We start from the raw sequence: 14,624 nt of genomic DNA, 5'->3' as shown, positions 1-14,624 counted from the left end.
AGCAAAGAAGTCCTACTTATACAGCAACTAAAACCAAAATTAAACCAATATAAAGGTACGCGTTTATACCTATACCAATTAATAACCTAACATTCACCTGCGACGCCCCCTACAATCCCGTACCCGTTTATACTCTCGTCCCTAAGACATGTACCCGTCAACGGTCACATTCAAACTCTCTCTTTCTTAACCTGAAAATGACCTAGGAAAATCGAAACGTTGTTCTCTCTTTATCGGTAAAAGTGTTAATATCTATACCAGCCGGTCTGAGATAAAATAAATATTTTATTAGTAACAGCTGATTGTACAAATATATTCGATCGATATTTAAGGTGTACCCATGAATAAAGAAAAACTTGTGATAAAAGCCAAGAGCACATACAATTTTTTTTATCATTTATTTAATGCCTCAGGTTTATAATCCTACTCAAAATTACATTACAACAATTTTGTTTAATGCCATACCGATCAAAGTTTAACACAGAAACTTCTGTAACACTAATATCTGATGAATGTCTTAACCCATTAAAAACATTTTATCACTTTATCTACCAATTCTCTCATTTACGATTTTGAAGATGTTAATTTTCTTAAAATAATTTTAAGTGAATGGTTGCTACGTCTGAAAAATTAATCACGTGACTGATCGTGGCATCTTAATTCGTTAATAGTTTAATTTTAGTTTACTAGTTTATTTCTATCATTGAGCACAAGAATATTATGTTGATATAATTGTAAATCAACGATAAACGACTTATAAGCACAATGTGGTGATTTATTTTGGGGGAACACACTGAAGAAGACAGAAGCAAATAAAAATAAAACTTCATTGTGCTTACAAATCGTCGATTGTCAGTTTACTGCTATGGGCCCAAAACTATACAATGGACTATCCGCCGTAAGGCTACTGAAGGGTTTGTTTGTTTCTGTTTGGAATTTCGCTACCCGAGGGCTATCTGAACTAGCCGTCCCTAATTTTGCAGTGTAAGACAAGAGGGAAGGCAGCTAGTCATCACCACCTACCGCCAACTCTTGGGCTACTCTTTTACCAACGAATAGTGGGATTGATTTTTACATACCACCCCCATGGATGAAATGGCGAGCATATTTGGCGTAACGGGGATTCGAACCCGCGACCCTCAGATAACAAGTCGGGTGTCTTAACCACCTGGCCATGGCGGGCCCTTAAACAGGCCCAACCCACACGGTAATTTTAAAGGAGGTTGTAATAGAGTTGTTAAAATGGGCATATAAACCAGAAAAAGTATTTTTACGATAAATTGTAGTTCTTAAATTCCCATGTTGATTTAAATCTAGTGTATCGAAAAATGATAACTTGTTTTATTTTGTTTCTGAACTTTAATAATAAATTTAATACTTTGGTACTGAAGTTTTTAGGCACAAAAGCGTCATCTTAATATCTGCTATAACACGCATGTCTGAACCTTTAATAAGTTAGCTGAATTATTTTTATTAATGATGACAAATAAGTTGACTAAAGTGGGACATAAAATTGAGTCAACTGTGGTCTCATAAATTTAATTACATATTTAACTATTAATTTAAAAAAATTGCAATTGTTTGTTGCTTATTCCGGTATTTTTGAATAATATAAGTTATATCTTGATTTAGGATAAACTAAAACTATACTAAATTTAATATTTTTATCCGTAAGTATTCATGTAAACAGTAATTCATGTGAAAGATAGCTATAAAATCGTTTTCTTTAAAACTAAATTTCTTAGTTTAAAGTCTGTGGAAAAGTTTACATTTTTAGGTGAAGTCATTAACTGCAAATTTATTGTAGTGTACTATATAAAAAACTCGCCAATGTATGGATAAAAGTTACAATGGTCAAAACAAGGGGACTAAATGGAATATATTCATTTTTAAAAGTTCTCGTTTGATTATTTTTAATACCCGAGTGAGATTACGAGTCTTATGACTGATTTATTATACCTTGTAATGATAATTATCTGTACTTTATTGTAAATTGTACCTTAAACATTATCTGTCAGTGTAAACCTAAACCTATTTAGAGAAATTAATGCCTAAAAGCCATCGTGCCACTTTTAAACTAGGAACAAAAATTGTGGATTCAAGGTCATCGTGCCACTCTTAACCTATGAACAGAAGCAGCGACTTAGGATTGATATATCAAAACAACTGACAAAAAATTATCGTATATCTCATAGTAGAATTTGTTGTTGTTTTTTAACAACTGAGCTACAAAATGGGATACTTGCGTTGTGCTTCACCGCCTTATAAAACTTCAAACTTTCCGCTGAGATATCCAAAAGTTGAAGCATAGACAAAAAGAGTAACACCATTGAAAATTAATAGACAAAAGAATAACGCCATTTTGGAAGTTACCACAGTAATTTAACTTTTGTATATAGAATACACAATAATCTTTGTTCTGGATTCTTCCCTGTATGGTATTATCTATTATCATACATATTTTGTTTTAGCGATATTGATTTTCATATTGAATCTGTGTTTTGTGGTAGGTGAGCCACAATGCGGTACTTCTGAAATTACAGGTCATTGCCATCAGTGCACTCGTGTATGAGGCCTAACTTTTGTATAATCCTGTGCCCTTTGGCCATGGGAGAAAAATTTTAAACACGGTTGTTAATTTATCAAAGCAATTCTAAATTCATATTGTGCTGCGAGGTGTATATATATATATATATTACACAGGTATAATTTATAAATGAATTAAACATCTGGAACGTGAATGCCGAAATAGAAGAACATTAATTTAACTTTAATAACTAACGTAAGGTAATAATAGAACGGTCAAAAAGCACCACTGAAAATATTATAACATGTAGGTATACTTCAAGACTATAGTTTTAGTTGGTACATATCAAAATCATTGTGTCAACAATGTAGTGAGAATAAATTACAAGAAAGAAAAAACGTCTACATTTTACCTAACATAACATTGTACGAAGAGATGAGTAGCATTGAAACCAGAGATATCGCTACGCCTCGTCACCCGAAGCTCGATATCACAGTGATATACTGAAAATTCCCGAGCGACACCTTTGGTTGAAACACAATTAATTAGGAGCGGAATATGAAACTTGAAGCTAAAACATTTTAGAAAATTCACATAAGTGTATAGAGAAAGTTAACTATATTTCATTTCAACTTTTTGTATATGTTAATACGGTAGTGGTGCCATGAATTACATATTTAGCGCTTATGTATTTGGTTCATGGCGCGAATTTCCAACTATCGACAATGAATGCTGCCACGGATAGACTTGTAGCCATTATTGCCGAAAATAAAATTTCATACAGAGAAATTTTAAACGATGTAGAGTGAAAAGATACAGTGCTTCGAAGAAGGGAACCTTCACTATTTTCCATGGAAGCGGTTAAAACCTGCATATGAGAACGTTTATGACAGTTCTGACACCAAAACAATCCAATTAAATGTATTCATCCTTGTCGTCATAGCTATGGTTGCGGAGAATAATTCCTTAAGCCCCAAAAGTTATTGTAATAAAGCTGGGTATATCTATAAGTACTGTTAATAATAAACAATAATAATAAATAAACAAAAATTTGCAGATATTGAAAGCTTCTAGTCATAACCTCGAAATTAGCGGTTATTTTTACGAAAAAGATGGCTGAAGAAACATTAATCACAACAACCCAATTTGACCATATACCTATCATATGTGTATTTGCTCTGCTTAAACAAGACTTTGGAAGCAGATGCTCATTTACCTTAGAGGGTCTGTGGAAAGTTTGTCAGGTTGCGTAGTCTAAGATTGAGCGTGTCTTGCCATCCTTCGAAAAAGATTAATAGCATTTAGCTTATGCATTCGAGTAACATCACGGTCATCAGACACTGAGTCCAGCCAACTACGAAGGAAGTAATTCTAAGAGAAGGACAGAAGATTAGCTGGAACATCGTTTTATAAAGTATGATTAATTTCAGTGCATTTTATGTTTCACGTCTGACTGATTTTAACATTTGGGGAAAAATTCTAAAAGGAAGCATCCAGATATCTAAATATAGAATCAATGCGTGAGGTCTGAAGAATCATAAAGAAACATACGTTACAAAATGATTAGGGTTTTACTAGAACATCCATTGTTTCAAATGTTCGCACAAAGCCATACAATGATATTTGTCGTCTCTAGTTTTCAGCTGATAGACTAGAATCACGATATAGAATGCAGCTAGTCAGTAGCACCCATCACCAACTCTTGGGATATTCTAATCAAATAGTGGGAGTTGATTGCTACTTTCATAACGCACTCATGCCTCAAAAATGCGGAACATGATTTCTTTCTTTTCGAATCTAGCAAACAAGTAAGTCTCATACGGCTCATAATAGTATTCTGACGGGCCAACTGAAAAACAAATGATATTTGTATAATGTTAGTAAAGTGGAAATTATTGAAACTACACGTTGTTTTAAACTGAGAAACTTGTTTCGAAAAGAGGTTAAAAAAACTAGCTTGAGGAATTTCCTTCAAGACGATAACGTACAATCGAGAGCAAATTAATAATTTTATATAGAAAAATGTAAAAAGAAAACGAATAAAGTTATACTTTCTTAAAAGTGAATATTTACCAGGAAAATTAGGTCAGAACGTATCAACGAAAGGTCGAACCTTAATAAAATGCTAAAAATAGGCATTACAGAACCATATTCAAAACGAACCTTACCACAATACTAATAAAAAATTCTGAGTACAACAAAACAACACATGATAGATTTATGAACTCGGTATTAAACTAAATTTAGAGTCCGTCTTGCAAACCCAATAATTACTTCGCCTCTGATATACCTTTATTGTATGCGAAAAGTGTTATGTCTGCTTAGCTATTTCTGTTGCTAAGGCAGAATTATGTAACAATAAGCACAAAACGATATCATAAATGTGAGAACTGTTACTGTCATATGTTTTATGGTTAACACCACATGTATGTCCCCCACTGGTACAGCGGTAAATCTACGAATTTACAACGCTAAAATTAGGGGTTCTTTTTCCCTTCGATGGACTCAGCAGATAGCCCTGTGTGGCTTTGCTATAAGAAAACATACACGATAATAATTACCTTGTTAACTCTTGAAGTGAATCTATTTTTTATTTCTGTTATTAATAAAATACTAATTCAAGTACCGGATATAAAACAATCGGACTTTATTACGATTAATAGGTTGTGTTTTTTTGTAGTTAAACACAAAGCTACACAGTGGGCTATCTGTGCTTAGCCCACCACCGGTATCGGGTATTGTAAGTCCGCAGATATTTTGTTGTGCCACTAGGGGTGAGGTTAATGTAATTAAGTTTTGTTGTTGTTTTTTTTTTAAATTCAGGCAAAGCTACACGAGGGCTATCTCAGCTAGCCGCCCCTAATTTAGCAGTGTAAGACTAGATGGAAGGCAGCTAGTCATCACCACTCACCGCCAACTCTTGAGCTACTCTTTTACCAACAAATAGTGGGATTGATTGTTACATTATAACACCTCCACCTCTAAAAGGGCGAGCATGTTTGGTGTGACGGGATTCGAACCAGTGACCCTTAGATTACGAATCGAGTGTCTTAATCACCTTGTCATGCCGGGCCGGTTGTGAAAGGAGACATAAAGTAAATGAAAAAGGGGTGGATGGTTTGTGCAGGGTAAATAGATGTCAGCTACGCTACATTTGTGTGTGTGCGTGTGACAGGCTGAGTGAGAGTGAGCGAAGAATTTCAGACAGTAAAACACTTGTATAATTTATAATAGCAAATTTATTTTGTTATCTTAAATAGCATCCATATAGGAAAACGTATTTTTAATCATTTGTAAAACTAATTAATGTCGTTTAATTTCTATTGTTCATTGCATAATTATTTGCAGTTGTGAATAAATTACTTCCTGCATTTTTCTTTGGGTTTTACTGACAAAATATTTTATACGTGAAAATGAAAGTATTTATGCATAAATTATTTGATATAGTAATATATATTCGGCATTCATTTGTGTAATAAGTCAATTAGTAATACAAACATTATGTACTGCTCCGCAGTATAGTCTTTGTTTGTTCGTTTTCGAGCAAAGCCTCATTGAGCTATCTCTTGGGTCCACTCAGGTAAATCAAACTCCGAATTTTAGTGTTGTAAATACATAGCTGTCCTGTCGGTTAACTCGCAGAATGAGCAGTGTTTCTAAAGTTATTCGAAGATATCTCTTTAAAAATCACTACATATAAATGTAGACGTGTTTTCCCACAGAGATGGATTGTCTCTAGTCGTAGTGTTCCCTCGGTTAGAGAACGGTACGTCCATCGATTTACAACACTAAAATCCTGGGTTTAAATCTTCCTAATGGACACAGCAGACGGTTAGTCTTGTGTGACTCTGTTGTAAAATACAAAGAACGAACTTGTCATAGCAATCTGCAACACATAGCTAAGTTATTCCAACCATGTGTACTTATGTTTGTGTACACTTATACACAGCAGAAAGAATGGAAGGACAAAATGGCTGCCTCCAGAATCCGCTGTTTTATAAAGGAAAATATTAACACGTAATTGATGAATTTTGATAAATTATTTCTAATACCGTATGTTGATGTTTTAGAATCAGTTTAACATTTTTAGTAACCGTTGTGTCAACCTTAATGTTGCCACTTAAATTTTATAGATAATAATAATTAGTTGATTGTTTTGTTTCTGAAATCAAACACAAAACTACACAATGGGCTAGCTCTCTGTGCTCTGCCCGACAATGGTATCAAAACCTGGATTGTCGCGGTGTGAATCTGCAGACATGCCACTGTGCTACAAAGGGTGATAATTATTTGAATAAATAAGACGCACCTTTTGCAAAAATAGAAATTTATTTTTTGTTCAGAATTATGTGTTAACAAACATGCGTAATTGTCGTTTTCTTAAAGAGAAAGGCTGATTATGACATGAGTGGTGTAATCTATTCGACCATGTGTGGATTCTAGCTTAAAGTTTGACACAACGAATTAAGTTACTTACAAATTAAATCAATATGTGACTGTTGTGTGAACACTTGGACTGTGCCTTTCGTTAATATGAATTTATAATTACAGTGCAATAAATCTGATACTTACGTAAAGTGTATAGTTTTTCGTTCTCTCGTTTTACAGACTTACATCGTAACATTTACAATTATACTAGTTTTTATCAGGTTAATGATATCGTTCCACTTATTATTTGGTTCTCTTGTTTGATTTTTTATGTATTCACGACAGCATTGTTCTTTTCCACACCACAGTAATGTGTTAGAACTCTAGTAGATTACTAATTGAGAGAGGCGTATATTCGAACGATAAACGCTTAAAAGATATCAAACCACATTTCTTATAACTGTGCATTTTAAGAGTATGTTTGTTTTTCATCAAACTGCTTTTCCGTTGTGGTATTTAAAAAAGGAACTCGTAGATATGTAGGACGGGTGGTTGCGCTGTACTGGGTTTTGCATGACTAATTCAGATAAATTCTTGCCGAAGTTTTTCAAAATATATCATAAATTTTATATAGAAATTGTTAATATGTTTATTACGTCTATATATTATTATATATTATCCGGTATTACAAAACACAACAACAAAATTATATTCGCTGTACAGCTAAGAGCGGTTATAAGGTTGTATAGCAAAACTAAAGGCGAAGAAAGGCCACCTGAAACCAGTTCATCACATCGCTATACTGTTTGTAGTTAAGCACAAACCTACATAAGGGGCTATCTGTTCTCTGCCCAACATGGGTATCGAAACTTGCTTTTTAGCGGTGTCAGTCCGCAGATATATCGCTCTGTCAGTAGGAATAGGAAAATTTACAAACATTGTGTTAACTCATTATGTACCATACTATTAAAGGATATTCCAAATCACCAAAAATGCTGTTATTGAGCAAAAATACATATTTTCATTCCAATGTATTTTCTGTTTTATATAGTACCATTTAAAAAAAACAATTTGGACACTGATGGTAAACAATCGAGAACACGACTTCTGGTTTGAATACCTAAACTGCCAAGTAACGAGTAGCCCAAGAGTTGGCGGTGGGTGGTGATAACTAGTTGCCTTCCCTCTAGTCTTACTGTGCTAAATCAGGGACGGTTAGCGCAGATAGTTCTCGTGTAGCTTTGCGCGAAATTCAAAACAAACCAAACTAATATTTAAATAGTTCCAATCAGAAATTATAATACTGGACTTTTAAAACTTTTTAATACCACACTGTGGCTTAGGTTATATGTTGTCATATTTTGCTGGTTTATTTATTCAGAGACGTTGATCGGTTTGTTTCTTTTATAGCTAGATAATAAGCTATCTGTACTCTGCCCACTGCGGGTATCGTAATCCAATCTTTACCATTACATGCCCACAGACTTACTGCTGAGTCCGGGGAGGGAGAGCAAATCTTGAATAATTTTGTGATCTTTTATAATTCTGGTGAATCATGAAAATGACAAGATTGACATAATAAATTCTATATAAGTATTTTCTGATACGTAGTGGCAAGTGTTGTTGTTGTAAAAGAAATATATAATATTAAAAATTTGTTATGAGGTAATAATTTGAAGCTGAATTCATTGTTTCGATGGGATCAAGTTTCTTCACTATTGTTATTGATATTTTAGTTCTGTTGCCTGTATTATTAGGGAAATCAGCTATATCTATAACTATAATCCTTCATATATATTTATAAAATAACCTGTCCCAGTATTGGCTCAACACATATCGAAATTGAGAAATTACGATTTTATAATAACAGTTTATAACAAGTCGTGACCAGGTAGGAAGTATTTCCAAACAATCTGATTGAAACGTATACGTTTGTTCAGTTACTAACTCAATGAAGAAAATTGTCTTTTACGTTTAATCCTTTTATTGTTGACCATTTAATAATTTTTGAAGGTTTTGCATAATCTTCCAAAAGTTGTTTTCAAAAATGCACTTCTTTCTTACTAAGCATTCTATACTAACTTTCATTTATTTACTATAGGCCAATTAAAATGTGTTTTAAGTCTATGGCTTATTCGTCTGTTATTGTCTATCACCACTGTAAGGATTAGGCATAAATATACAAATATATATTAATTCACAATGAAAATTTCCTTATTTAAACGAAATAACAACAACAACTTTTGTCTTTATTATATATAATCAAAACATCCAAATAGGCGGTGGCCTTAATTTAAAAAAAAATGTATGTTTTAAATATTGAGCCTATTTTCACTTTCAGAATTTATTGCGCGAGTTGCTTTATTTGAACCTTCAAGAGAGTTATTAAAGATGACGTACTGTTACATGAAAGCCATCTTCTATAAAAGGCTTACATCGATATCATGTAAATTAATGCGTCAAGTGAGAACGTTACGATTGATAACAGTTTACTTATGAAGCTATAATTCAACATAAGCCTAATATCTCATTATAACTATGCTAAGTCCATTCCGTGAAATCCTGAGAGGAAGGCATTCAAGTGCAGTAAAGGGTTCAGATATAAACTATATCATAACAAAATATGTTGATTTTTATGTGGGCCATCAAATTGATAACGTCAGAAGCATAATGGTGAGTGATGCGAAAATAATATATATATAATGCACTGCCATTATGCCTAGTGGTTATTGGCAGGGCTTATAGGGCCCGGCATGGTCAGGTGGGTTAAGGCGTTCGACTCGTAAATTGAGAGTCGTAGGCTCGAATCCCCGTCGCACCAAACATGCTCGCCCTCTAAGTCGTGGGGGCGTTATAACGTTACGGTCGATCCCACTATTCGTTGGTAAAAGAGTAGCCCAAGAGTTGGCGGTGGATGGTGATGATTAGCTGCCTTCCCTCTAGTCTTACACTGCTAAATTAGGGACGGCTAGCGCAAAGTAGCTTTGCGCGAAATTAAAAAAACAAACAAACAAATAAAAACAGGCAGGGCTTACACTTTGCGGTAGTTTTATCGGTTCATTTATTTAGATAAGCATAACCATACGTTCCAGGTTTCTGCGGGCAGTCCAAGAAAGATACGTATTATATTATTCCTGAAAGAAAAAAACAAACAAACCTGAAAGTAGCTTTTGTTCGAAAAATGCCCCTTCCTATACACTCACATTTCGTTTCTTATATTATGAATTCGTTAGAAATAAACATTCAATCAGTTTTTATTGTTATTGTTATTATTATTCTAAATTTAGACTGAGTAGAGCGCGGCTCAATAGTTTGTGTATCGAACCCTAGAATAAGAAGAGCGTGAGCAAAAAGTAACAGTTAAGTCCCACTATTCGGTATGACAAGAGTAACCCAACAGTTGGCGGTGGGTGTTGTTGACAATAACTGCCTTCCTTCTAGTTTGTCACTTCAAAAGTAGGAACAGCTAGCGTAGTTAGCTTTTGTGTAGATTTGCTCGAATTTTAAAACGAACAAAGCTCTAGGTACATCATAATCATATGATGGCATTGGTACACTGATCATAGCAACCTTAAATATGTTTTGGGTCATTTTTCTGTTCTTTTTCAAAAGTGATGACTTAATATTAAGACGTGAAATTGTGTATGCATTTCACTTAAATGTTAACAAGTGAAAATAAGATTGTCACTGTTACAGAAGCATCTGGAATAGGGATGAGTTGGGTTACACGTTTTCATAGAGCTGTCCCTGGATTGGGTTTACATATATAATCACCTCAATTCAAATGTCTGGTTCATTAAATTTGTTACTCTTTTGTATGATTATGATGTTTAGTCTCTCCATTAATAACCTTAGGTATTTGGATAAAATGTAACAATTAATTATTCATAATTATTAGTTTTTAATTTATTTGCTTCAACGCGTGAATTTCAGTAACGAAAATATGACGAGAAGCCTCATCTGTTATTTGATTCGCTACTTCCTTCGCAGCAGACGAGTTTTGTTGAACGTACGACCCACCAGCGCCGCTCAGAACAGCGGCATAAGTAAATAAATTAGGCCGTATATAAAGGTGGAAAGTAAGCAGTTTGTTTGGTTTGGATTTTACATGAATCGAAAGAAAGAAAGAATAAGAGATGAAAAGGAAAATATACCGACATATGGTTATATAAGAGTATGAGCTGTTTCGATTTACTTTCACAAAGAAAGCTTCACTAATTTATTTGTGCCTTCCAATGGGATGGTAGTAAATTCAACGATAAAATTCAGTGTTTGATTCCATCGTGAACAGAGTACATAGTTTAAAGTGACTTTGCTCTAAAAACAAATAAACGAGCTCATTTATATAATACCCTCAGTGTGCTCAGCAGATAGCCCTATGTGGCTTTGCTATAAGGAAACATACATACATACATTTATATAATATTTACAATTAAATAGCTGCGAAAGTGTAAAAAAAGAACAGATACAATTTATGAGGATTTAGATCTCGATTGTCCAAATATTATAATAAACGTTTAACAACCAGCCATATGTTATTTAAATAATAATTATATTACTCTTCACTCTTTTTGTGTATCTGTGTATCTATTAACTCATAAATATATTATACGTATTACGTAGTTACTTGTAAAAAAAACTGGTAATGGCAGATTAGCACATAGCACAGAGTGTATCAACAAAGTGACAGTCTGTGTAAGAAGTTCCACCACGTTATATAGCGTTTTTGTTAATATTTTTTAAGAAACATCATTAGCAGAGTGGTTAAATAATCATGAACTGTTTATTAAAATCTTGGTTTTTGTCCCTGCAAATATACGATCCGGTAACTTGATGTCAAAAACGTCAGTGAAGGATTATGTGTTAAATATATAAAATGTTTCTGTGTTTGTGTACATGTTTAAGTTGTATTAGTTTTTTTATATCTTTTTGTCAGAATTAGGTTTTTTTTTATCGAAAAGATGTACCTAAATAAACCATTATATAATTGTAGGGCCTGGCATGGCCTAGCGCGTTAAGGCGTGTGCTTCGTAATCTGAGAGTCGCGCCAAACATGCTCGCCCTCCCAGCCGTGGGGGTGTTATAATGTGACGGTCAATCCCACTATTCGTTGGTAAAAGAGTAGCCCAAGAGTCGGCGGTGGGTGGTGATGACTAGCTGCCTTCCCTCTAGTCTTACACTGCTAAATTAGGGACGGCTAGCACAGATAGCCCTCGAGTAGCTTTGTGCGAAATTCCAAAACAAACAAACAAACAAAATATAATTGTAATTAGGTACAAAATAATGATTTTATTTTCTTAAAGTAAAATTAATTGTAATTATCGTTTTGTATATAAATACAGATATTGTACTCTGTTAATATATTTTAGAATACTTAGATGTAGAATGTTTTGAAAATTTTTGACATTTAAAATATATTTATGTTCCTTACAAATCAATTTTTCTTGCTCAGTTGATTTGCATGCACTGTTTAAAAATCAAATTTCACTTTTGGTTTGAGCTCTAACTAATTTTTTGATAACGTTTAGTGTTTCAACAATAATCACAATAAAATATCAGTTTATTTTAATTCTTCGTAATTTTGTCTACAAATTATAAATATGACGGTACGGTATGAAATATTACCAAGCAGCGCCACTATCACCATTATAAAAAAACCAATGTCTTTATACTTATTTTTAATAAAAGTGTAAGATGAGTACAAAAAAAATAATTAATTCCTTACACTTTTGCTAGCCTGTTAAAACTGCTGCTAAAGTAATACAAATTTACTTTGTGATCACGTTTTTCAGGCATCATTTCAAGATATGTACTTTGTCCGTAAAAAGGAAGACTTGGCGTAGCTTAGTCGTTTAAGGTACTCGACTTGCAATCTGTGGGTTCGAATCCCCGTTACTAAACATGTTCGCCCTTTCATCTATATGGGAGTTATTATGTCACAATTAATTCCATTATACATTGGTAAAGGAGTAACCCAACATTTGGCGGTGGGTAGTGTTAACTATCTGCTTTCCCTCTAGTCTATTATTACCAAATTAGGGACGGCTAGCAGGAATAGCCTTTGAGTAGATTTCCATAAGTTCAAAGTGAACCAAAACATAAAGTGGATTAAGTAAAAAATGTCTCTTACTAGGACAGTGGTAAATCGAAGGATTTACAATACCAAAATCTAGGATTCGATTCCGCGCGCTGGATACGACAAAGAGCTCAGTACAGCTTTTCTGTAAAGAAACATCAACCTTTTAATCATAAAATAGATATTATCTCAATGTGAAGTTGTGAATGTTCGACAGGTTTTTAACTGACAGTAAATGTTCGATGACATTTTTACAAATAATATATAAGAAAATTCTATTTGTAGCAAAAAGTAAATACCGAATACTAAACTGACCTTTTACTGATTTTATTTAAACGTTTTTGTCATTATGTTGTTACTTTTGGAGTAATGGAATTTGATTATATTGGTGAATATACTATTATGATATTGGTATAATTTTTTAAAATTTTATTTATCAGGTGACTATTATAGTTCAAGACAGAAATGACAGCCCACCTCGTTTCATAAATGATTCTTACAAAGTATCTCTGTTTGAAGACATTCCAGTAGGACATACAGTAATAACTATTTCAGCAACAGATCCAGATTTGGAAGGAGAATTGTCTTATTCTTTAGCAGAAACGCAGGAAAACCCACAGTTTCAGGTCGATTCTAGATCAGGAATTTTAATTATACTAGAGCCATTAGACAGAGAAATACAGGAGGTACATCATTTGGTTGTTCAGGCCAGTGATGGAGTACAGACGTCGAGAACTGAGGTCACTGTTACTGTAAGCATTGATATTTTGATCATATATTCGTTCTGTTTTTTAATAGCCTTATAAGCAAATAAAATATAATTATTTATAGAAATAACGAAAAAGTAAGAGAATACGGGCAAAATTAAACAAATAACGAACTGATTTATCAGAGTATGCCATTTATGCACTGTTTTCAGGATTGAAGTCAAATAATGTTATTAATTCATTTTCTCCATTTATTTGTGAAGTTCGAAAAATAACAATTAAACAACTCGTAAATATTTTTCATTTTGTTATTATATTGACTAGAAATTATTGCATATTTAAAGAATAGTTTTCGTGAACGTTCATGAGTTTTTTATCAGTTATTAATAGTATTTTATGTGTAATAATACTTTAGAAAAATGGGAATTCACCAAGTGTGTACTGAGCCTGATTTCTCATTTAAACTTCTTTAAAGTGCTGACCTCTATACTGCTGATGGAACTTATTCCATAAGCAAATCATTAACAAAAACAAAAAACAGCAGTTTTAAAAGGAGCTTAACCTGTCTTTTCCAAATTTCAAACACATTTTGCTTGCTTCTTACTCTATTTATTCTTTCATGATAGTTTTGTAAACTTCAATGGCATTACCTCTTACTCTTTTTGCTCAAGAAAAACAAGTTAACTTATCTATATGAGATAATATTTTCATCTCTGAAAGCATCACAGTAGCCTTCCTCTGAACCCTTACCAAAAAGTAAATTTCTTTTTCTGAAATAAGGAAACCAAAACCTTAGATATTATTCCCACTGAGGCATATCTAGTTATATATACAAATATATAATTATCCTTTTCTTTACTTATAATCAATATGTCAATAAATACATCCTAAAACCTTATTAGTTTTACAAGTAACAATAAAGCACCGCTGGAATGGCTGGAAAGAT

At 33.2% G+C, this 14,624-nt stretch overlaps 1 pseudogene across 1 annotated transcript in view; it reads left to right on the top strand.

Annotated features, from left to right (window-relative positions):
- The window catches only part of LOC143231064 (cadherin-related tumor suppressor-like), a 113,235-nt pseudogene that overhangs the window by 62,831 nt on the left and 35,780 nt on the right, over positions 1 to 14,624 (top strand). Inside the window, exon 2 of the transcript XR_013016764.1 lies at positions 13,412 to 13,723. The product of XR_013016764.1 is annotated as a cadherin-related tumor suppressor-like (transcript). The remainder of the gene's footprint in view (positions 1 to 13,411; positions 13,724 to 14,624) is intronic.

This window comes from Tachypleus tridentatus, chromosome 10, assembly GCF_004210375.1.
Source record: "Tachypleus tridentatus isolate NWPU-2018 chromosome 10, ASM421037v1, whole genome shotgun sequence".
Classification (NCBI taxonomy): domain Eukaryota; kingdom Metazoa; phylum Arthropoda; class Merostomata; order Xiphosura; family Limulidae; genus Tachypleus; species Tachypleus tridentatus.
This window is presented reverse-complemented; position numbering and strand designations above follow the sequence as displayed.